The sequence below is a fragment of the Mycteria americana genome, chromosome 8, assembly GCF_035582795.1.
Source record: "Mycteria americana isolate JAX WOST 10 ecotype Jacksonville Zoo and Gardens chromosome 8, USCA_MyAme_1.0, whole genome shotgun sequence".
NCBI lineage: Eukaryota > Metazoa > Chordata > Aves > Ciconiiformes > Ciconiidae > Mycteria > Mycteria americana.
This window is the reverse complement of record NC_134372.1, coordinates 49642122-49665906: the sequence shown is the minus strand read 5'-3', so window position 1 is coordinate 49665906 and position 23785 is coordinate 49642122. Positions and strand designations below refer to the sequence as shown.

At 48.1% G+C, this 23785-nt stretch overlaps 1 protein-coding gene across 6 annotated transcripts in view; it reads right to left on the bottom strand.

Annotated features, from left to right (window-relative positions):
* The window catches only part of ZFHX3 (zinc finger homeobox 3), a 693525-nt gene that overhangs the window by 187133 nt on the left and 482607 nt on the right, over positions 1-23785 (bottom strand). For 2 of the 6 annotated variants that reach the window (XM_075509294.1, XM_075509295.1), the window contains one exon: positions 7905-8225. The gene's annotated coding sequence lies outside the window, so the exon portion shown is untranslated. Of the gene's footprint in view, positions 1-2190; positions 2432-3220; positions 3363-7904; positions 8226-23785 lie in introns of those variants that run through there. The other 4 variants (XM_075509296.1, XM_075509301.1, XM_075509298.1 and 1 more) reach the window with 4 other exon arrangements.

Here is a 23785-nt window from a genome sequence, read left to right as displayed (position 1 = left end):
AGGCAATCATCACCAGGGCTGGCGATGAAACTGGTGGCAATGCTTCCAAATGTTCAAGCCGAGGAAGGAGAAACAGGAAAATGCCCACCCAGGAGCAGCACTTTAAGATGAATTTCAGCATAATATGAAGAAACAGCCACGCTGTTTGAATGCTGCATTTAGATCTTAATGATCAAAGAGCACCTTCTCCATATACTTTCATGCTTCTCTCCAGAGATATTGCCCATTAAAAAAAGAATGGTAATAACATTACTGTTGTGTACACCTTCTAAAGCAGCCCCTTTTACACAGTGGCACGTAGGCTTTCCGCGGAGAACCAGTCTTAGGTGAAAGCAAGAAACAAGGATCCCTATATCTCAGCAGCAGCAGGTAGAGGAGACCCAGACTGGAAGGCTGGATCAAACGCTTTGAGGAGGAGCATGGAAAACAGCCAGAGTGAGCTTCAGAAGTCAAACGCAATTTTTATTTGGGTTCAGAGATGATAAAAGGCTAGTGATGTTCATTTTTCCTACTTCCTGCAGCAAGGGAACGGGGGGTTGCAGCGCTCCGCATCCCTTTAAACAACAGCTCGCTGCAGTGTATTTCTTGGCACAGCCCTAATTGTATCTTCTGGTCCCAGTGGAAGTTCACACTTTTTAATATCTCTTATTGCTTCTGCAACTGCTGCCACTAGTCAGCAATCACAAACAGGAAGCCGTGACTCAGCAGAGCCATAACCCGCGGGCTGACGGCGGCCGGAGGAGAGGGAAGATCCTACAAAACCCCCGCGAAAGGCCGGGGCCAGCCAGGCACCGCTGCGGGCTGCATTGGTGCAGCCCGCAGACTGGTGTACAGTCCGACTCGTGAAGGTATCTGGAGGTTCAGTTCCTAATTCAAGCGCTTCAGCTTACACCGAAACCCGGGAGATAAAGGCCCTGGTGCCGCTCCGGGCCTGAGCGCTGTAGGAGAGGTTTCCCAAAGCTGGCCCCCAAAGCACGGGGCCATCACGGCAGGGCGAGAGAGCACAGGGACACCGAGACCAGCCCTGGGTTCGGCTGCCCGTCCGTGCTCCAAAAAGCAGGCTTTTTTCCCCCGTTAGAGAGAGGCAGGGCAGAGGAGGCAGTCGCTGACCCCTCGGCCGGGAGACGCCAGCGCGACCCCGTTTTCACACCAGCGGCGCCTAGGGCTCGGCTGCACCACGTCTCACGTAACGCGGGGAGCGGATGATCTATTCCGAGCCTGGTTTCGTCTGTTTTCTAACTGTATTTAGCAGCGAGTTTACTCCAGACTGAGCCTGCGTGAGTAAGTGTGTATGTAAGGGTTGAGGATTGGCTGCGGCAGCAGAGGGTTTGCTGAAAGGCTTGTTAAGGAAGCACTACTGACCATGCAATCCAATTACATAATGCTTCAAAAAATAACCGAGCTGGGAGTCGTGTCTGGGCAGCGCATTTCGGCAACAGAAAGAGGTATCAAATGTCTGTCTTCCAACCCAAAGGCTGACAGTATATTTGTGCCACAATCTGACACTGCGCCTCGGCCGTAAACTGCTCTAAAGAGGAAACTTGCTTCCAGGGGAAATGTCTGCTGTTCCCTTTCAAGGCAGTGCTGCACCCTGCAGACCAACGTTATTTGAGTCCTTGTAAAATTACCACTAATCTCTGCACTCAGGATGCCTTGCATTTTATGGGTACTTGCTATGACAGCAGCTTTGTTTTCTGGGGGTAAAGGAAAGTGCTGAGCGGGGAGAAGCAGGCACCTGGCCATCAGCAGGGTGTTTTCCCCAGCTTTCCATCCTTGCAGTTTCTCTCTGCCGCTCCAGACAGGACGGACATACGGATGATGCACAGCAGCATGCTATCACGCCTGGAAAATGCCTGAAAAAAATGCCCTGTCCCGCCTGGAAAAAATAGGGGCCCTGTCCCAGGCAGGAGGCTGCACGGTGCCGTGGGCTGCTCCTGCCGAGATCAGGGCCGAGGGAGGGGACGGGAGGGCCGGGTGCCAGCCGCAGCAGGCAGCTCCCTCCACGCGTTACGTTCGGGATGACTGGGGATTTAGAAAACCCCGTCTCCAAGCAGCGCAGGTAGTTTTTATCGTAGTTACTAATTTAACTGCTAGGCTGCTCTGAAAGGCGTCACAGAAAAGGCACATTTCTAGTGAATGAGGAAAGAGCAAACTAAGAATATTCCTGGCACGCTGCGGAGCTTTCTGTACCTGAACTCGGGTTGCTCAGTTGCTGGGAACGCTCCACGCGACATAAGCCAGCTCCTCTGCTCGCAAGGAACGCCTGCATTTTAACCTGTTCCCCGCCCAGGGCGCAGCAGAGCTGCCCCGCGGCCTGCCGGCAGCCGCGGCCCCGCCGCCGGAGAGCCCCTCGGCGCCTCCCGCCCGGGCTCTCACCGGCCTCACCTGGGCTCTGCCAGAAGGGCGGGAACGAAGCGGGGCTGCCGCCGCCGCCGCCGCCGCCGCCGCCTGGCAGCGAAGGCGCTCGACCCCCCCCGTGGGCCGCCGGCGCTGCCCTCCCCGGCCGGCCCCGCGCGTTAGCGCTGCGGCACAGAGCGGCGCGGGCTCGCTTCCCCCTCCGCCTCCGCCGCTCCGCTCCCGGCGCCCCGCCGAAGGCTGGGGAAGCCGCCTGCGAGGACGGCAGCGGGGAGGAAAGGGTGAAGGCAGAGCGCCTCCAGCCCGGCTGCACGCTCCATCCGCTGCCTTCCTCCCGTCTATTTCTAGACTGTTTACCTGGCAAGCGCACATGACCGATCCAGAAGGAAACGCTGACATCACCCGCCGCCGTGCCCCCTCCCGCCGCCCGCCGCGCTCGGCCCCCTCTCCCCGCCGCGCTCGGCCCCCGGCCCGGCCGGCCCGCGCCTGCAGAGCTCTCCGCTCTCCGCGCCGCTGCTTCCTGAGCGGCGCGGAGAGCCGTGCCGGCCCGGCCCCCGCGGCAGCGCGGCCTGGCACGCCGCCTCCCCCGCGCCCCGCGCCGTGACGGCCGCCGCGCCGGCGGGGACGCAGCCCGCGCCCGGCCCCGCGCCGACGGCCAGCAGCCGCGCTGCCGACGGCGGGTGAAGCCCGCGTCTCTTCACGCCGGCGCCTCGCTCGTCTGGGGCGACGGGCCGAAGCGAACGGCTGCTGTTGCTCCCCAGCCGAAGCGGCTCCCCAGCCCCCTTTACACCTACGCCTCGCAACCCTCCCGGCCCGCGGCGCTGGACGAACTTCGCCGCCGTAGAGCAGCCGCCTCCCCACCCACCTCGCTGCCACGTCGCGTCTGCGTGCCGGCGAGCGGAGCCAGGCCGACCGCGCTGCTGGTTCCTCGCCTCCTTCGCTCTCCTCCCCAGGGCCGCTGCCGGGCGCCGGCGGTGTGGGGAGTCCGGCCGGCTGCATCGGCCTCTCCTGGCGGGCCCGGGGGAGCCGGCGGCCCCGGGGAGGGCCTGGGCCGCCGTGGGCCGCAGCCGCCGGCGCAGGTGCTCGCTCCTCCGGGGGTTATTTATCCCGGGAAGCCCGCGGCGGAGCTCCGGACTCGAGCTGCTCTGTGGAAGCTTTCTTGGTGCATTTGGGCAGGGAGCCAAAGTATGCAGTTTAAAGGAAATGTTTAATAAAGACACAGGAGCCTCAAAACTGTTTGTTTTTCCTCGCAGAAAGGTGGAGAGACGACGTCCCTGGAAACTGGCTGCCGGGCCAGGCGCAGGCCAGGAGGCCGGAGGCCAAGCCGGGGCGCGGGCTGAGCGCGGCCGCCTGCCTCTGCCTCCCCTGACAGCTCCGGCCCGCGGGGTCATAAACCGTGGGGGGAAAAGGCAGCCTATTAGTAACTCTATTAAGTCTCCATTAGTTAGGTGTGAACTCATTACCCTAATATACTTGGAGGTAGGATTCCACTTGCAGGACATTAGCACTGTAATAAGCACGTTTACCACCGGAGCTGGACGGAGCGAGGGAGAGGAGCCCCTCGACGCCCGGAGCAGGCCTGCAGCCTCCGCAGCGCGGCCGCGGAGAGGCTTTTCTCGCCCGCTCTTGTCCTGGGGCGGCCGCGCTCCTCCCGCACGGGGCTCCCCGTCCCCTGCAGCGGTGGCCGCCAGCTGCCCTGTGACCACCCCCCTGCAACCCCCCTCGAGACCCTCTCTTCCTGCGGTAGCAACGTGGCAGTCACTGAAAAACCCTCTGCTCGTCCGTTCATCCAATGAGTGGCTGTCCACAGGGAGCAACGTGGGCTGGCCGGGGCCACAGACGTGTGGGACGGGCAAAACGGGTGACGGTGGGGATCAGGGGATGGAGGGTGCACAGCAAAAGCTGTGGGGATCTGGGGGCGTGTAACCCAGGAGAGAAGGATAACGCGGGCGTGGCGTGCTGCGGCCCGGCCGCTCGCTGGCTTGCTGCTTCTGCTGCACTCCTGCCGTTGCCTGACTTGGCGTTTTCCATGTGTTTGAGCTTTGTGACAGGAACTGTCTTCCGTTGTCTGCAAAGCTGTGCACGCTGTAAGGAAGTCACAGCGAACTAAATAATGAGCTTATAGGAAATCAATTAATTAATAATAGATAGGATGCAGGAGCAGGGCCTGAACTGGGTTTGCCGAGTTAGCACAATAAAAATAGGGTCGTATGTAGAAATCTGTGTATTTCTCTACGCCTTTTCAGTCAGCTTTAACTGACTGAATCATGTCATGCCAGTGTGCGCTGCCCGAGCAAGGGCCGCACCTCTGTGGCTGGAGAAGCTCCAGCGCGTTGTAGGCCTGCTGTCCACGGGGCTTCTGGGTTTTTTTGCGTCGTTTTAATCAAAATATTGGTGAACAATGGTCTTGCTGTACTTTAAATGTAAAAGATTTTGTGTTTGAGAGAAGGAAGTTGCAGCCAAAATAAAGAGGATACAGAAACACAGAATGTTGCCTTTCAGAGACAGCAAAGAAGGAACCTGAAGCGTACGGCCATGAAACGAAGCCCTCCCTTGCCCTCTGCCAAAGCCCCTCTCAAACAGGTACTGTTTGCCCTGCAGAAGACAAAGACTCTGCACCATCTCCTCTCTACCCTTAAGTCATACTTTGAGGCTGCACAAAAGCACAGTCCACGCAGAACTCTTCCCAAAACTAATTTTGAAGCCCATTTGTTCCTAAATAGGGCTCAACTGTACACGGTCCCTGAAAAAAAAAACTGTCCAAGAGCGCATAAGTATGATTTTTAAAATTATTTCGGGAGGAAGCATGCTCTTGTTTCTAAGATCCTTGGCCAAAAAGAGTATGAAATTAATGGTATTAAGTGCCTAAAAATACTCTTGAGGACCCGGGACTTGGAACAAGGGCCTGGCTTCTATTCCTAGCTCTGCCACAGACTTGCTGTCCGCACCGAAGGACCGGCCAGAGCAGTACACGGGCTATGCTAGAAGTGCCTGAAGACGAAGGCATATGGGGATGGACTTCAAAACTCACTCCCCCATTTTTTGTCCTATTTTCCCAGCCTGTAGAACAGGAATAATACTAATTTGCCGTGAGGGAGTAGAGCACGTAAGGCGTGATGTTGGTGTAAATTCTCCTGATGCGTTTCCAGACCCGCAGACGACGGCCGCATGGAGTGCAACACAACCATGCCCATTTACAGTGCACCACTCATCACACTCACTTGCCCATTTCTTCCTCCCTTATTTCCGTGGAATTAATTCTTACAATTCAAAACACCAGCAGGTCCAAATAATTATGATTCAAAAATAAATTAACAGCTATAAAAGTGCTTTCTCCCTCCCAGCAAATGCAGCACCTCCTTGCACTGGCCTCCTGGTCAGTGGCAACTTTTCTAATGTAAGGATGTTAAAGTCCAATATACTGAAAAAATTCAGTATTAAATGTATATCTTTATCCCACTGAACAGGAGAGAGAGAGGCATCCTTAAAATGCAACGCTTGCTTTTAGCCCTGGAAAATCCTGACATATTCACCTTTTCATCGTTGTATTCTATCTAGGAAAACGATTTTGTCATTTAAAGATGATTTTATGGGTCTCTCTCACCCTGTTTTACTGTTGTCCTATTAACTGAGGTACCTGTTTCTACGTGAAATACAACACAAAAATGGATTTAAAAAATTGTGAAAGTTTCTAAAATTTGAACAACTTATGGTTGTAGGATGCACAATGATAAAATAAGAGCCCGTCAGCAAAACCTGAGCTGAACTTACTGGTGGCTTTTCTACTTACGAAAAAGGGGCATCCCAAAGCTAATTTGATAGGATCTCAAATCCCTGTAATTCCCTGCGTGTCTCAGCCATAAAAGAACTTTTGGCATAGTAATTTAAACTGTTAAACAGAAGATTCAAAATAGCACACTTCAGTGATAAATGGGAAAGTTTATGCCCCAGAGTTGCTCTTAAGACAGCACGGGGCACTGACATGGGCCACAATCCTGCAGAATGAGTTCCGTACAGATCCCAGACCCTGCCAGGTTTTTTCATCAGTAACAATACTCCAAGAGAAATAAAAAGACAGGCAGTGAAAACCTCTGCTCACTCCGCTAAAGGGAAAGAAAGATATTGACGTTTCCATGTGTGACTCTGTCTGATGAAATCAAGTATTCAAATGACTTCTGTTTACATAGTATTTTGAGAAATAATGCTAATTTGCAGAATTGGCATCTGGGGTACAAGTATACATACCCTGGGAGAGCACTTACAGAGCCTTTGTGAAGCTAAGTAATAAACGCTTTGTCTTCACCGCACTATTTATGGGTTGCTTGGGGGCATCCTGCTTTCTTTCTGCCCCTACCTGGGCATAAAATTATTGCAGAACTAGGTTTTAATAAGACCAACAGTAAATCTGAATGACCACACATGCACAGCTATTCCTGCTCCCCTGATCTCCAGCATTAATTATAAAGTGGAACTGTTTATACAGTACATACCACTTTCCTGCCTTCTTTCTTGTTTATGTCAAAACCTTTATGCACATAAAACTTTGGAATTTGCTTTTGGAATAAAACTGCAATTGAAGTGGCAATAACTGTGTTAGAAAACAACTTTGTATTGCTCCCCTGGTTCTGTGGTCACGGCAGGTTTGCGTCTGCACTGGAACCCTCTCCCGATTGAGCGTGTTGTTTCAGGTCATCTCTTTGCTGTCCCGTCTGGATGGCTCGTTAGAAACTCCAGCTCTAGATGGCTTGGAGCAAATGCTCCAGTTTTGCCTGCTGAGTCCTTTTCTTTCCTCTCTACTCTCCACCACGTCTTGGCCCACTACGAGCGTCTCCGCACCCCGGTCAGGGGGGATTTGCAGTGCTCCCTCGTGCCTCTGCTGCCAGGCTGGGATTCAGGTTGTCGCTCCTTTCACGGTGTGTTGAAATGGCAGCCGCTTTGCTCCTCCAGATAAAACACTTGCCCATGCCCTCAGACCCCCCCCCCTCAGAACTTTCCTGAAAGAGAAATTTGTCTTCTACAGTAAGTTATTACAAAACCAAGAGACTTCCATCTGATGGCGTACACATGTGCGGATACCAAAGTAAAGGAACTCATGCTCTGCAAGCACTAAATTATTCCTCGTCGCACTGGCCTGGCTACTTGTTTCGTCAGGCTGTCACATTATAAATTAATATGTTGGCTGTTTGGGGCTGAGAACTCTTTTTTCCATTTGTTCAGTAAAACAGATACTGTACACCCTGGGCACCATATAAAAATAATAAATTACTGTAGCACACAGGCAAGGTATTATTCTTGTCTTCCTTTCCCTTTATTTTATCCCCTCCATCCTTTGCCTTTCCTCTGATCAATTCATCTTCCATTTACTTTCTATTTCTGTCTGCAGGTTTTACTCTAATACATATTGCTCTGATATCCCAACCATGCCACCTGCTCCGGCAGTACAAGTACAGAGGCTTTACTAATGTGAAGAAGAGGGAATCAGAAAGACTCAAGGGGAGGAGAAGAAATAATTACTGTAAGAAAATCAAGAAAAGGAATTGAGCCTCTACCTGGTGTTGTCTCTTACGCTGACTTGGACACCTTCTAATTTCTGCCAGGCTCTTTCTTTACTCTTCACATCCAACACAGAAACGTGGAGACTTGATAGCCAGAGGAACCAAATAGGCTTCTTTATGTAGACAGGCTGGGGTGGACCAGTAAGTGTTTGACCCAATCTCCTTTGTAGTTTAAAACGTCTTTTAATTCTGGTGGGCTGTGTGGGGATGAGAGTGACTAAACTCTCTTCATTTTAGTGTCCAGCTAGTGGAAGCTGCACAGGCTGTATGTTAAGTCTGTCCAAATTCCTTTCCTCCTTGGCAAGGTTATCCTACCTAGAAAAAGAAGAATTAAAAATAAGACTGTGTTTGGCTTCTTACAACTTCGCTTCTTCCCCCGTGTTTGTACATTCCACTTTCCAGGGCACGCTTCTGACCTGAGTTTTAGCACATAGCCCCCCAAAAGCACCCTCGTAATAATGGTGAATAATTACTTCTGGTAATGCTTAGTGCATCATATTTTAAAAGTATCACGTAATCTTAACTAATAAAAAAATCAACAGAGTTTACTGTTTGTTCTTTTAAAAAATAAAAAGCAAAGAGGTAAAATTTAAATATTTATTGAAAAACTAAATAGCGTAGCCTTGTGCAGTCATTGGCAAGAGATGCTGTGCAAATAAAACCACCACGAGCTGTTGCTTCCCACGTATCTGAGCGCCGGCCTGCAGGACGCCCTGCCGTCCCAGCCCCAGCCGTCGCAATGCTGCCAGCGCCGCCGGCCCCTGCAGCTCCAGCCCTCTCCCTAGGAAAGCTCCTCTTTTTCTGGCACCCTCATTGCTCAGGTACACGTCGGGCCCTCACCTTTCTTCCTTCTCCTCTCGTGGTAAGGTCTGTGGTGTAACCAGGACGCAACTCGAATGAGAATTTACAAACATCAGTCAAATGCTTTGGCAGGAGGACTGGCCCAAAGGACTCGGGAGAAAACAAGACGTGTTTTCCTCGTGCTCCTGAACTCCCTGCGATGTTCAGTGCGGCCTGCGCGGCAGGCAGCGCCTTTTCGGCATCTGGGATCAGCTCGGTAGTTACCAAGGAGGCCATCGCCAGAGCCGGGCCCTCTGGATGAGCCTTTGGACCCGCCAAGGAGTCCATCGCCAGAGCCGGGCCTCTGGATGAGCCTTCGGACCTGCCAAGGATCTCAGAGCGTCGGCACCCTGGGCAGGCTCAGCAGGTGAGGTTGGGCTGTGTGGAAGTGGAAGGTCTCCTGCTTCTGGCATCTTATTTCCAACCCTCCTATTCCACGTGGCCATGCATTAGTGATGGGCAGTGCTAGCAGATGGCAAAGTTCGAGCCGGGCTAATTAAACACACTGAGCTAATAACCTTCCATTTTGGGACTGGTATAATTCATAATTTAATGTATTGCTGCTGAGACATTAACCTTTCAACAACTGGCACGGTGCCCACAGCAGCCTGAGTGCTGACCATCTTTCAGGAAAATTAGTATTATTGTTAAAACAGGTATAAATCATTCATGGCTTCAGCTTTTGTGTCAAACTGTACATGAAAATAAGTAGTAGGCTGGGTAATTTATTTACCTTTTGGTGGTTATTCTTATGATTTCATGATCATATTCTGTGATTCATAAACATTGGCCAAATGCCATTTTGTTCTCATTTTACCTTTTCAATATTGCAGTGGTTATTCTGATTTTCATCTTTAACAAGTTCAAGACTGGTGCAGAATTGCTTGATCCAGGCACAAATATAATCTCATTTCAAGGAGGAAAAACTTATTTTAAGCTAATTCCACAGTATTCAACTACCAACTTGTTGCATTTTTGTATTTTGCTAAAAGAAATGTTTCTTTGAAAATTGGCACATAAACACACAGATTCAAAGACTTTTCAAAAATAAAGCATATAGTATATACAAGTATGTGAATAGTTTCTGGTTGAAAATGACATGGGATACGGGAAAGAGGAGACTGTAAAAGGTTAGAAATTTCTCAACAGTCCTGCAAAGCAAGAAGTCTAACTCCAAACACCTGGTTACTGGGATGATATTACAGACCCAGGAGACCCTTACATTGGCTTTTGGGACCCTGCTGGCTGATCACATCATATTTGCTATCCCAAACTACCTCTGCATTGCATTTTCTTTTCCAGTGAAAAGAGAATCAGAGCTAACAGGTCACCAGCCGCCCGTACCACAAAGCTTGCCTGGTGATACAGTAGTGTTAAATGCCTTTCATAAAGCTCCATCAATTCAAACTCTTGCTGTTATGGTCAACGAGTAGGAATTGCTGAGGTAAACGTATTACGGACTCATTATCTGCACCCTATACAGCAAAAGTTTTCAGACATCTTGGACTAAAAGACTACTTTCAGTTCTCAATATTTATCACATACTGGCACATACGCTAACCAAACACTAACTGAAAACATTACAAAGCTAAAATAAATTAAAAGCCAAAGTAAATGAGAATAAAGTCCTAAACTCTGTATTTCAGGTACAGATTGACCACAAATTGGGATGAAAAGGGTGCCAAGCGAGACCAACTCACTTTTAGATAGTGATACATCTGACGAGGTCCCAAACGTACAGCCTGCTCCAGCCACCATCACTAGGCAGACCCACTGGAAACAAATCCTGTCTAATTTACGCAGCAAACTTCGTCATAGTACCCAGGCACAAAATAGGGAAGATCAGATACAGAAGAACACAACTGTTTATTGTGTGTACTGATTATATCAACATTTCAAACCCCCCATATATCTCTGGGAAATTATCATTTACCTCTTGAAGGTATGAAACAGCAACCTGAAAGCTAAGATTCACAACAGCATTCGCCTGCCCTCAGATATCAAATATAGTATTGAATTGGCAGAAGAAAATTACTTCCCTTCGTTCTTCTTAACTTTAATTGGAGGAGTGAGTACTTAGCACTTTTTGAAAAGAAACTTTCTGAAAATATCCAGGCTGGGGATGATTTTCAGAAAAACACACTTCCAAGAGATGCGTTACCAACCTTCTGTTTATTTGGTTAGGTTTTTTTTTTCTTTTTTTCCCCCTAGCTACAATCTATCTCATTTGCAATGTCATCTAAACAACAACAACAACAACAAATCTCAACGTAACAACGTACATTAAGCCTGACAATAACATTGGAACAGCAGGTTCAAGTCATACTTGGGGAAATCTGGCACACTCAAACTGGAACTTCCCACCGGATGGACAACAGCAAGTGAAGCCTCCTCGCTGTATAAAATGAGGTGACTCCCCTCAAACTCCTTTGATTGTTCACATGAATGTAACAGTTTCCCAACTTTTCTTTGACCATCCACTCTGGATCAGATCGGCAGCTCCGTCGGTGATTCCCTCTGCTTTGCCGTGCCATAATCAGCAAACCTGCATGCGGGACCTGGGGTTAGAGCTGGGCTGCAAAATCCACAACACTAGCCCTAGGGCAAAAAGCACAGGCCTTTTGTGAATCCATGGCTGTAGAATTTGCATTTTATTGTATTACTGTTCAGAAATTTCAGCTTGAGTAAAAAATAATACTGCAACCTTTTTGTGTGTTATTCTTTACAGCTACAGATACGACCTTGATTACATCAGCAATGCATAAACTGATGTCTCCTGGGGTCTGCAGAGGCCCTGGAAGAATAATTCTAAAATGAGTGTGTTGTGCCTTTCCAAGTCCCACAGTGGTCTCTGACCACTAAAGTTGGCATTTTCCTGCCAGTTCTCCTTCAGAAGTAGCAAGGAGGAAGCTCACACATTATAAACGGTTTAATAAAGGTCACTTCCTATCTCTTCTAATCAAATGGTGAACAAAGATGGCCAACACTCAATCAAAAGAGGAAATTGTATTTCTGTCTTTGAAGACACATTAAAGACGAGTCTAAAAAAATCCTAAGTGGATGCTGAAGAACTAATCCATTTGCAAAATTCCTATTTTTGAAGAAGTTAACTAAGAAATCAGCAAGAAGCTATTTGTAAGCATGTCTATCCACATTTAGTGCTCAAGATAATGCCAAGACCAGGACATTTAGGAAGCATAAGAGAATAAGCAAAATCAGCATGCTTAGTTTTAGGCTTCTCCTCAGTGTTTTACATGGTCACTCACAGGACCATGTGAACAGTGCCAGAATAACTGAAACATAAAGCGTTTGAACCGGGGACAGGACTCAGAACCCCCTCAGAGCAGGAACTGAGAAGTTAAGGTTCCTCTGGTTACCTTCTTCATACTGGAAACATCCAGTGTTAGCCCCCAAAATGTCTGTTCTTACATTGATAATGATACAGTAGACAACCTCTCACTCCGACAAGTCCTAACCTGCCTCTGTTAATCCATACCCGCGTTACCTGTGGCCCTGGACTGAGCCGGTGCACCCGCACTATAGGTTTTGAGAAGTGTCATTGAACCAGCTGCACCTGGATCAAAACCCCAGCAGCTCCTTTTTCCATGGACAGTACACTGTCCCTGCATTTCACTCCCTCTGCTGGCTCCATTTTATACATCAAATGAAGTTTTTCAAGACCTTCAGTTTGTTTAAGGCTGGGATATCTAAAAGTTCACCTCGATCTTCAGGCTCCTGGTCTGCTCAGCTCTCCCCTCTCCCCTGGCACCATGGCTGGCAGGGACAGAGCCCTCCTGGCTCCTGCGCCGGGCCGTGGCATCCCAGGCTCGGTACAGGACCGGGGAGGCACCACCAGCACCCCCAGTTGCAAGTCTGAGTGGGAAGTGTGCAGCTCTGGTCTAGGTTCGGTGCTTCCACCTCCAAAAGAGAGCAGGACCTCACCTCAACAGACCTCAACAGCTCTGTAACTGTTGGCTGCAAAAACCTTGTGAACCTACACGTAACTGCAGTCAGCCAAGTGCCATGATAAGCCATACGCATGCTGCCAGCGCCTATTGGCTTTATGTACTGTCCAGAGAAAACTAGAGTACATTAAAGTGTCTCCCCCGGACGCTGCTCTACAGAGTGCTCCCGGAGTTTTATCCCATTTCCACGTGATACGGATCATTCCTGATAGCAGGACGGTCCTTTCAGTGAAGGGATATATCCCTGCTCTGTCTCCTAGGAACAATTAAGCAGTACTTCTGCTTCATCCTTGCAGCGATATCTCTCTTGGTTCTCACTGTTTACTCAGTATTATTTTTACTTCTGCATCGACAACTGCACAACAGGAAAAATACTAGTTTTGAGTTGATCAGAAGAGGCAATGTTGGAAGACATGCGCTGTCCTTGTCAGCGGAGCAGCAGACATTGCCACTGCCGACTTCTTCAGCTGTTTCTCCTAGCCAGCCAGCATCGCTTCCATCCTGTTTGGTTTAAGCGTCCGCCAAGCAGGGCCAGTTCTGGTGGACATGCGGTGGAGATGTGTGCCGTAGACTTGCTGAGGACGCTCACTGCAGCAGGCTTAGTTACCCCTAACCCCCCCCACACTGGACGGGGAGGACTTGCAATAGCCAATAACGTCAAAAAAATTATGCACTTTATACCCATCTCACAAGGCACCAACTACCACTACACAGAGGTCAGTCTGCTCATCCTGCTGTGATCTAGAAACCCACTAAGGCTGCTGAAGAGTCAAGAAATTCAAAATGGACAACCAATCTTATAGGTGCATGAGAAATTTTTCCTTCCTGGCTTCTTGTATCGCAATAGTATTTGCTTTCTCTCTACAGTTCCTGTTGAAAAGGAAATGTGCAACAACCACAGCTCCCTTCTCTACATACAGACACATGTTCTGCCAGGGGAAATGGCCTTCAAATACGGTATTTGGAAAAAAAAAAGAAATTGAAAAAAAATACTTTAACTCTTTTTTAAGAACATTTTTTAGAAACACACCTCTTGCGTTTCAGATAACATGAACATTAACAGTCTGTGGGTGCACGTTAGCGTTGCCATGGCTCTGCGTAAAGACCTGCAAAGTCAAGTGCTTCCTCCATGCTCTCAGGCAGGCAGTAAGGAATATGAGCCCTCTTGGGCGATGGTCACTGATGCAGCCGTGCTATGCAGACGTATTCTTAGGCAATTTTTTGCTTTCCAGTAGCCACGTGACTTTCTATGGCAAGAATTACTCAATGTGCAGTTCCTGTCTGAAATGTCCTATCCAAAGTATTCAAAACAAGTTTCAAACAAACCAAGCATCTCAAGCTTCTGCATTTTGGCAGATATTATTGTTATTTTACAAGTGCGAAAACTGAGGTAATTTTTTTTTTTAAAGAGGGGCAGATGCTGCAAGTATGCAGGCACCGAACATCCTCGGTGATTGTCTAAAGCTAGGAAGAAGCATTGAAAAAACCCAGAGAGGATAGGGGCTGTGTATTTGGGCATGAATCTCCCCAAACCATTAGTGTTTGTTGCCAGGCACACATTCACCCTGCTGTAGAAACTAATCTTGTACCTCATTGTTCAAATTCAAATACTCATCTGCAATTATTTTATAGTTCAGATTTTGAGTAGTTCTTCCTTGGTAACATACCAGGCTGCATACCCAAAACCAAAGCAACAGTTGCTTTCTACACTGTGGTTATGAGGGAGTTAAAGTTCAGGTTTCTAATTGCTCTCTTGAGGCCTTATTACTTGTTGATTAGGTCCTTTTGGGAATGGCATCAAACCTATAATAATAAACACTCATTTCACTGGAAAGTTTGTAGCTGCCGTAGCAGCCCTGCGGCCCTTCTGCCTCCGTAAGTGGCACAGGTATAAACTAACCAGAAAAGGTGTTTGTAACTTCTCCGAGAGGCTCTCCAGGCTGGTCGTGTCTGATCTACGGGCTTTTTAGCAGTCGGGTTAAGAACTGCATCTTCACCTTTGGCAAAGGCACTTGCTTTTGTGTGTGCTCCTCTCCTCTCTCCAAGCCTACAAATCAAAGCTGCAAAGCGGGGTCTGGTTCAGGAGCGTGGACGTGGAGTGAGCGTGTCTGTGCAAAGACATCTGCTAGGATTCCTTCAAAACGGTTGCTACTTTCCTAAATGCTGGTAGTTTTAGGGACAGCACCAAGTATAGAAGTGAGATTGCCAGCATACTGCTGTTTGCCGGTCAGTTTTGCGGAGATTCCTCCTATCAATGTTCATAGCACTTTATCTCCATGTTTTGTTATGGCATCTAAACAGGACAGATTGCCCGAAGGTGCTATCCTGGCGCCTGTGTGCCTTATGCTTCAGCAAAATAATCTGATTTTTCAGGATGCTGAATGTTTGCTAGTATGGATACAGTTTTTAGGCTATACCCCTTCGCACAGCGAGCCTCCTCCCGTGGGTGCCCCGTGGCTCCCAGCCAGCCCCATGGGAGCTGCGGGCCGGTGCCTGGGTGCTGGGTCAGGGCTGGCTCTGCGGAGGCCGGGGATGCTGTGTCCCGCCGGCACACACAGGGCTCACGGGGACACGGCCCCCGGACACCAAACTGCAATGGAAGAGGGTCTGCCGGTGAGAAGCTGTGACGGGACAGTCACGAGACGCCTACTGCCCAGCCAGTCATCCCATCCTCGTTTCTAATCAGCACTCATGCTCTTAATTTTCCAAACCACCAAGTTCTCCTAACTAGAATAGTTTGAGGTGTAATTTTCAGTCTAGGTCCTTTGGAAGTATTTGGATAGCATCATTTTTACAGGCTGCATTTCAGAAGGGATGGGGAAAATAACATGGTCTCATATGATCTCGGGCAAGAGAGAAGTTGCTGTGAGTCTCTGATCTCTGTGAGTCTCTGAAGTAGGGCACCGGGTCTCCGTGAAACCCCTCCGCGATGAATTAGCCTGAAGTAAAAGTAGGTGTTTATCTCAAGTCGTTGCCTCAAATAGCCGGCTACCTGTTGGAAGAAGGGTCTGATCGATGCAAACTAAGGCAGCCATGCGTGAGCTGTTACACAGTGGTTAGTATTGATCAGAGCTAACGGCTGCCGATAGGAATGTGGAGCGGACTGACAGGCAGAGAAGAGGGAAGGAGGAAACGGCCTTCGCTGGTGGCAGACGTACAGAGGAAAGCCAATAAAAAGTCAATTCCACTTAACTGAATGGCTGCTAACTAAATATTTTTGGGGCCAGAGCCTTCCCAGATAGCAGCTGGAGCGTCTCTGCTCCGGAACTGAGACATCAAGTGAGCGTGGCATCGATGGCTGAGATAAGAGACGCTCGTGACGGCTGGCAGAGCAGAAGAGCCTGACGAGCCTGCACGCCGGCCCTGCACGCTGAGCCTGCACACCGGCCCTGCACGCTGGCCCTGCTGCGGCGCCGGCCACCAGCACCACCGGCTCTTCGTGATGGGAAATGGGAATGGTGTGGGAAGGGTTCATGGAGCAAACATGGCCAGTACTTAAATACCTATTTCTCAGAGAGAAAGCAATGATTTTATTTCAGCCCCTTTCCCCTGAGATCCCGCTAAGGACCGGTGCAAGAGTTACTTGCTTGGCAGGGAGAAGCAGCACAGATTTTCCAGCCCCAGCCTCTGCTGGCTGGAGACACTTCTCATGCCAGTGTGGGACCACAGACCAGTCTTGAATGTATGGAAAGTTTTAAGAGTTACGGCTCACCAAAGGTAGTTTCAAAAAGTTGGCGAGATGCTGTGTGGGCTTATTTGGGTGGCACTGCTATTTCTGCCTGAAACTGCTGGCTGATGCCATCATATTCATGCTCCCATTTTCCAGTCCAGAGGTGTCTTTGCATCGGTAAGGACTTCAGAATTCAAAATACAAACATAAGGGTTCTCTAAATGATGCACCACGTTATGAAATCTTACTGTATGAAAGGTGCTCATACAGGGCAGCATCACCCCGTGTCAGGAGGAGACTGAGGAGCTCTCCTATAGCTGGCTGCTTTCTCCTCCGCATGTCAGGACAGCTTTTGGTTGTCTTCCTCTCTGAATTGCTTGCATTAGTGCTGCTTTGGGCTCTGTTACATTGGTGTATGGTCATACACCGTAAGAGAACACAAAGCAATCAAGAACTGCTTTTCCTTGGCCCAATACTCAGTATTTAGACTATGTTTCAGGCCAACTTTCAGTGGACTGGATCAGTGCGTAAGGCACCTAATATAAAGTAATTCTCCAACAGTTTGATTAATAGGGTCATAGTCATAGCTTCAGTTCAGGTTCAACCTTTTTAACGTTTTATTATTTTACAGAGTAATAAATCAGGACAGCAGGAAAAGACAGATGTAGGAATGTCCCTGTCTACCCATCTGTTCATGAAGACAGTGGGTCGCAGGATAATGGTTTCCAGGGTTGGGGCAGCTGATATTAGAAAATCTGTGAGAGGGGAGTTTGTAACAGAGCCAGCAACGCCCCGAGGAAGGAGGAGGAAGCTGGAAGCTGGTTAGTGTGTCCTACAGAGCTGGAGTCTTGACAAGGGGAGGAGCAGGTCGGGGCTCCCAGGGAGCTAACCGGGATGAGATGTCTCCTTGCAGACTGCGAGAGCAAAGGCAGCCGTGCGACACTGCCAACCATCCCAGAGTACAGTGGGATGCTGCCCTTTCTCACGGAGCAAATGAGTCTGTTCCTGTCCTTTCAGCACCAGTGGTGGCTGAATCAAGCTCACCACGTAGGTCCTTAATGAGCTTAGTATTATGGTGATGGAATACAGCTCCAGTATCCTCATGGGAGACTACAGCTTAAAGAAAGAAGAGCCAAGTCGTGTAGGTCCAGTGCAGACTTCAAAGAGGAGAAAGCAGAAGCTTTGCAGCTCAGTTTGTGGGAAGTGATACAGATGATACAGAGGGAAGAAAGTATGGACATGTTTTTATGAGATCAAAAGATTAAGAGAAATAAGTGTAGAGGTTCAATCTCTGACGAAGCTGATGGAGAGACTACAGGAACATGAACTTAAACAGGAAGGGGAAGGACTGGAGGTGGTGAACTTGAAGGTTGACTTGTTAGGAAGGAGGGATGGAGAAAGAACAAGAGATCTGAAGGGATAAACCGGACAAATCAAATACTGACAAAGACTGTCACGGCAGTGTATTTTATGTGGACTGAAACACGTGGGATGACAAAAAGAAGTGGCTGTGGTAATCAGAGCAAGAGATGACGGAGCCTTGGAAAAGAGGTTTTATTATTTGAACAGAGAATGATCCAATCATTCAGAAACTGTGAAGGGTAAGGAAAAGACTGGAATGCTGGTTTGGTCATATTAAGTTAAAAACTCCATGGAAAAGTAACACAAATTTAATGAATGTACTTTGCTTCTCATATCGACTGGTTTGTTATGTGCAATGCAAATTTAGGGACAGCACATATAGATGCAAATAAATTCACATGTAACATAGTGAGAACAAGTCAGATGAATGTTTGAAATTTTTGCTCTATATTTATAGCTTGCTTCTTACATTGCAGAGCAAAGCAAGTTCTATATAGAACAAACGTTTTGCTGTTTTCCGTATTACTTTAACAGGATTTAATTTTACTTTTTAATTTCAATGAACTCCGTGAAGGGGCCTGGCAGCCCTAATGCATGGGCATCGCAACTTACAAATGATTTATCATTATAACTTAAAGAGCGTTAAAAGAGGTATAAGTCACAAATCAGGGGCCCGATTATCAAAATATGGTCAGCAGCTGGACTCTTCGTATGAATGTAGTTGTATTTGCGTATGTTGATATTTTAGGTATTCATAAAATAAAGCTATTGTCCTCATTTCTGTTACTGGCTTACTTACACTACTAAAGGTATTTGGTTTTCATGCAGCTTTTGCAAGCTGAACTGCCTGGGCCACAAATGTTAACAGTGCACATTTACATTCAGAAATCCTACAGTTTTTATAGATGTGCCTTTTAAAGCTCAATGCTTTGAAACCTTATACTTACTTTTATACTAATTTAAATAGAAGTGAAATGTGAGATTTAGGCCACTTTCTGACAGTGAACCTTTAATTACATAGCGGAGGCATCGGCACAGCTAGAAAACTGTCTTCAGCACGCACATACCACTTGCTGGACAAACAGTAAGATGATGTAGTGAAGAAATCAGATCTGTATTTCAGTACGTTTTTCTGCTAAATACTATGCAGTTCAAAACTGGCTTGAAATCTGCATGTTAAGGCTCAGCCTATTTTATTCTGCTTTCTTACGAGGCTGCATCCCTATACTGTGTTATATTGTTATGTTTTAAAGCTGACACAGTACAGGAAAAACTAGTGAAATCTATTAGACTTACAGTACAAAAGAGGAGAGATTTCTAAGAAATACTGCACAAAAAAGCACAGATTAAAAAAATGGAAGCGGCAGAGAACAGCAACTATGTGCCACAAAAAGATAAATACAAAAAGCTCAGCTCTCTCTTATAAGACACCCACAGTCTCCATCTGTCATCTCAACCCTTTCTCTCCCAACTGTTCTTAAATTAAATGAATGCTTCTAATGGGAGATTTTCTCATGAAAGCTTATGAGAATTCATCCAAAGACAAATTAAAACAATGCAGTGTAATCAAGCAATTCACCTCTCTAACAGGTTGCCTGGCTTCAATGTTCACATTTACAAAAGAAAAAAGCAACAGTAAGACACCCAAATAAAGCAAAAAACAACTAAAGAGCAAACCTTTCATTGACTGAAGCCGATATAGATGCAGGTCGCTCTCTGAAACCATTTTTATAGTTGTGTAGCTGAGATAGAGGTTATTTTACTCTGTATAAGAAACTACTGTACACATCTGATTTAATGATTTTGTTCTTTGAAGGCCTTGCAGTTTGAACATGTCTAAATGGATCAGCAATGCTAAAACAATGTATTGCTTTTTTCTTCATGTAAATAAAACTAGCTTGGGCTACTGAGTCTAAAGTCTTTTTAAAATATATTGTCCTACTCATCACTTATCATTTTAGTTGCTTTTAGCATCCTGTCCAGCGTCCTACTCATGTCTGGACATGAATAACATGTCCAGACTTTCCATGTTCACTTTTCTTTCTGGTCAGCTTAATTTTGGGGTTGCTGTGCAGTAACAAAATTCTTCAGTGTTGGGGTCAAATTCATTTAATTTCTATCACTTGTAGTCTAGATAGACGTATTAGCAAAATTGTAATGAAATATTTCTATTAAAACCGGGTCTAAAGGAGGACGCTTGAAAAGGAAACAGATCTTAAATTTGGACACAATCACCTTTCAGTGCCTTCTGAATAGGTCTTAGTTTCCTCTCCATTTCACCGTCTTGCTCTTTGGATTCACAGCAGGGAGTCTGATACCAAATGGGTTGCTTTCTTAGCTAACAGTCCCACTAAATTGAGATCTGGCAGCACAAAGGAACTTGAAAGGAGACAAGCCACCCCTGCCACCCCAGAGAAGTTCCCAGCACCAGGGACAGGTCGAGGCTGGAAGCACCTTGGCTGAAGGACACGTGGTCGGGGTGTTGCTCCTCAGTGGCCATCAGGTCCACGACCGTCGCTGTGAGCAGGTCCTTGGCCAGGGCGGCACTCGGGAGCATCCTCACCTGCCAGGGAGGGCAGGAACAGCCCGATGGCCACAAACGGCTGCCACAACGCTGGCTGGGTAAATCAAGGGCTCCGTCTTCAGTCACCTCTGGGCTAGACCTCTGTTTTGCTGCTGCGGCCGCTTCCTTTCCTTTCTCTGGGTCTCAGCACCTGATTGCAGCACTCGCTGAAATGACGAGTCCCCTTGGATTTCCTTCTCTGTTCGCTTTAATCTCTCTTGCTCCCTCCTTGTTCTTTCGCTCTCTTTGCATGATTTCTGCACTCACCCTCTTCATTACCAACGCCACTCGGACTGTTCGAGTTCACAGCGAAAGGTAGCTGGAATCCTCCCCAGATTCCCTGGTCTCTGTTATTTTCTCTATGTGCTCTTTCACAGCTTCTTTTACCGAAGTCCCTCACTGTTGTACTTAACCACCATGAGTGACAGAAATCCAATGCTGACCACTTCATTATCTGCCGACCTTGTCCCCCTGGCCTCCTGCCCCTCCATCTCTCTTGGGCAGTTTGCCCTACGTCGCGAGTCCTTGTTAAAGGTCAGGACCCCAAACCATCAGAATCGGTGGTGTTGTTTTACTGTATCACCAGAGAAATCAGGCCTGTCGGATCTCATTAAAGCCCTATTTATGGGTGGAACGCCACTCCTGGAGCAGGATGAGCTGCTACCTTTGAAATGCAATCTTCACCAGATCCGATCAGCATTGCACAGGGATTATATTCCACCAGTCAATCTCTCATAATCGCTCCCACCCTTATTGGCATGGCTACTGCTGTCCCTGCATGAGAAAGGAAATCCTCTTAAACAAATACTCTCCGTGGGAGCAGGACTCCGTTCCCCACGAAGAGGCGCAGGATCAGGCCTCTCGGAGGACAGGTGGCCGCACCGGCTCCTGCGGAGGAGCCTGATCAATAAGCCCAGTGCACTACGTTGTTATTCATGTAGCAGCTAACCATAGAGACACTTCATACTTAATATAGTGCAAATGATGGAAAAGTGTTAACTGATCCTCTCAACGCGCCTTTGAAACGAGCAGGGACCTGTCACCACCGCGCTGGAGCGGGGAAGTGACGTGACTTCCTGAGTATGACATCGCAAACCAGCGGCAGTACCGAAACTATAATTATTCCCAGCCTTATAAGAACTTCATTATGAGAGGGACATGACATATATGAGAGGTGCAATAGCAAATAGCCTTAACTAAAACAAGCATAGATTTCACGCCAGATTCTCAGGCAGGTTCTGGGAACTGAGAGAATGAGCTTACCACGTGTATGAAAAAGCCAGAAGATCTGCTTTCAGGATAGGCCACTAATTCTGATATTTTTGCATCCATTTGGGTCAGCAGGGTCATAAAATCTGACCTTCCCATTTTGCAAAGTTTCTTCTAAGTCGTTCTCCTAAGAGCTTCTTTAATCTGTTCTTAGCCAGAAACAGTGGGGCTATCTCAGTTGGCCTCCTTTTGAATTTTCATGCACACTTACAGACACACACTGGAAAGGGGTATGAGTTTCAATAGGAAAAGAAGAGCTAAATTAGGCTAAAGCATATTTTAATTTAATTCAATACAATTCTTGCTAATACTGAAAATATACATATATTGTATCTGACACTGTTTAACATTTCAGTATTTGCTTAATTAGCACTGCCTTACAAGAACAAGTTACTCCTGATGACGGTGAGCACGTTTCCTTTGGAGGTTATCGAAGAGGTATCTCTTCTACCCCAGGAGAAGCACGACGCGAGCTGTTCGCTGCAGCTCCCTTTCTCCGTGTGGCTGCAGTGAATTTGCTGCTTGACTGCAACACTGAAACTATCTGTCAAGTCCAAAGCAGAAAGAGAGTTTGAAAGGCAAACATGACTGTGATCAATATGCTAACAAATCCAAAGGAAGCCCCAGCTCCCGAAGGGTTAATCCAGAGAAGAAAAGGCATCCGCATGTTTAGTGAGCTAATGTGTTTATTGATGGGGAGGCCTTTAAGTCCTCAACAGGGAAAAGCTTAGATAAGTGACGGGAAGTTCGAGTCAGACAACCTGGTTTGGGTGGAACGTGGTTATGTGTTCCGGCCGATTTACTTTTCGGACTCCTGGGGGTGTCCTCCCGCGGGGGGTCTGCACCCGCCCGGAGCAGAGCCAAGCCCACCCTGGAGCAGGGATGTTCCCAGAACAGGGAGCGCCTGGGCTGGCCAGCACGGACACGCCACAGGCACCTAGTCCCAGCGAAAAGATGGTGGGCTAGTATCCGTCCAGCATATACCAGCACCTTGCAGCATGTTCTGGTTGAATCTGATACTAGAGGATGTTGTAACCGTCCATGGAAATTCTGCACTTGAAACCCGGACACTCGTGCCAATTCCTGTAGGGGCGTTCTGTAATGTACAGCCGAGACGCTGCCGAGAGCACACCCCCGGTCTGCGCCTCCGCTTCGCAGCCTGGAGCTAACTCTCCGCTTGCGTGCCAGGACGTCCATCGCCGGCCATCGGGCCAGCTGGACACCCCTGCCCAGGGCCGCGCTGAGGAACTGCATCGGACCACCTTAACTCCCCTGCGTCCACCCGCCGGTGGCTGCGCGGTCAATGCCAGGGTCAGGGGTCGGGTGTCCGCCTGCTAATAGAGTGTAAGCCAACATTGTCCTCAAATTGCTGGAGTAAAGGGACAATGCCCACCTCCTGCTGATGGCCGTACCCCGGGGGAGGGGGTATCGGCTTTATTGGAAAACTGCCAGTCTGGGAGGTGATGGAAGTGGCTGATAGCGGCTACAGAAGGTCTGATTGCCACTGGAGAGCCGGCCGGCTGGTCGGAAACCCTCTGAAAGGCAGTTCATTGACCGACCCCACGGAGCTGTGTATCGACGGCCGCGTTTTCCTCACTTGATGAATCTACCCAGCTCTGCGTGGCTCAGCCCCGTTCGCCAGCCGGGAGCCTGCTGGTTTGTGGCCAGCTCTGGGCTGGCCTTTCCAGCCTGATCAAAAACTCCCGGTGACCAACTCAGGAGCTCCCACGATGGCATTCACCTCCCCGCCGCATGACGGCCAGACCCTCTGCGCTGGCACGAGCATCCTGCAGGCAGACCAAGTGCGAGGGAACTGTGGATTACATATGGTGCCTTCTGCCTCCTGCACCATTTGAAATTACTTTTAAAAACCAAGAGAAATTACAAAACCAGAGGTGAGAGACATTACCAGAATTCGGGATAACAGTAACATCAGAATTTTTATAAGTGTACCCTTTTTGATCTACCCCAGGCCATAGTATGCACCTAATTCAAGACGTGACTGAAAGGAAGACTCAGTAGATTTCTCCGCTCTTCTGATGACAAACACCTATGATTGCAGGCACCATAGCTGCTACTATAAAGACATAATGCTGGTATATTCATTATGGATTTCTAAGAGCTGCCATATTGGGAAAGTATTGTAACTGAACTAGATAGATCACATTTCCGCACTAGTTAAGAGATTGTAAGAAGGTAAATTAAA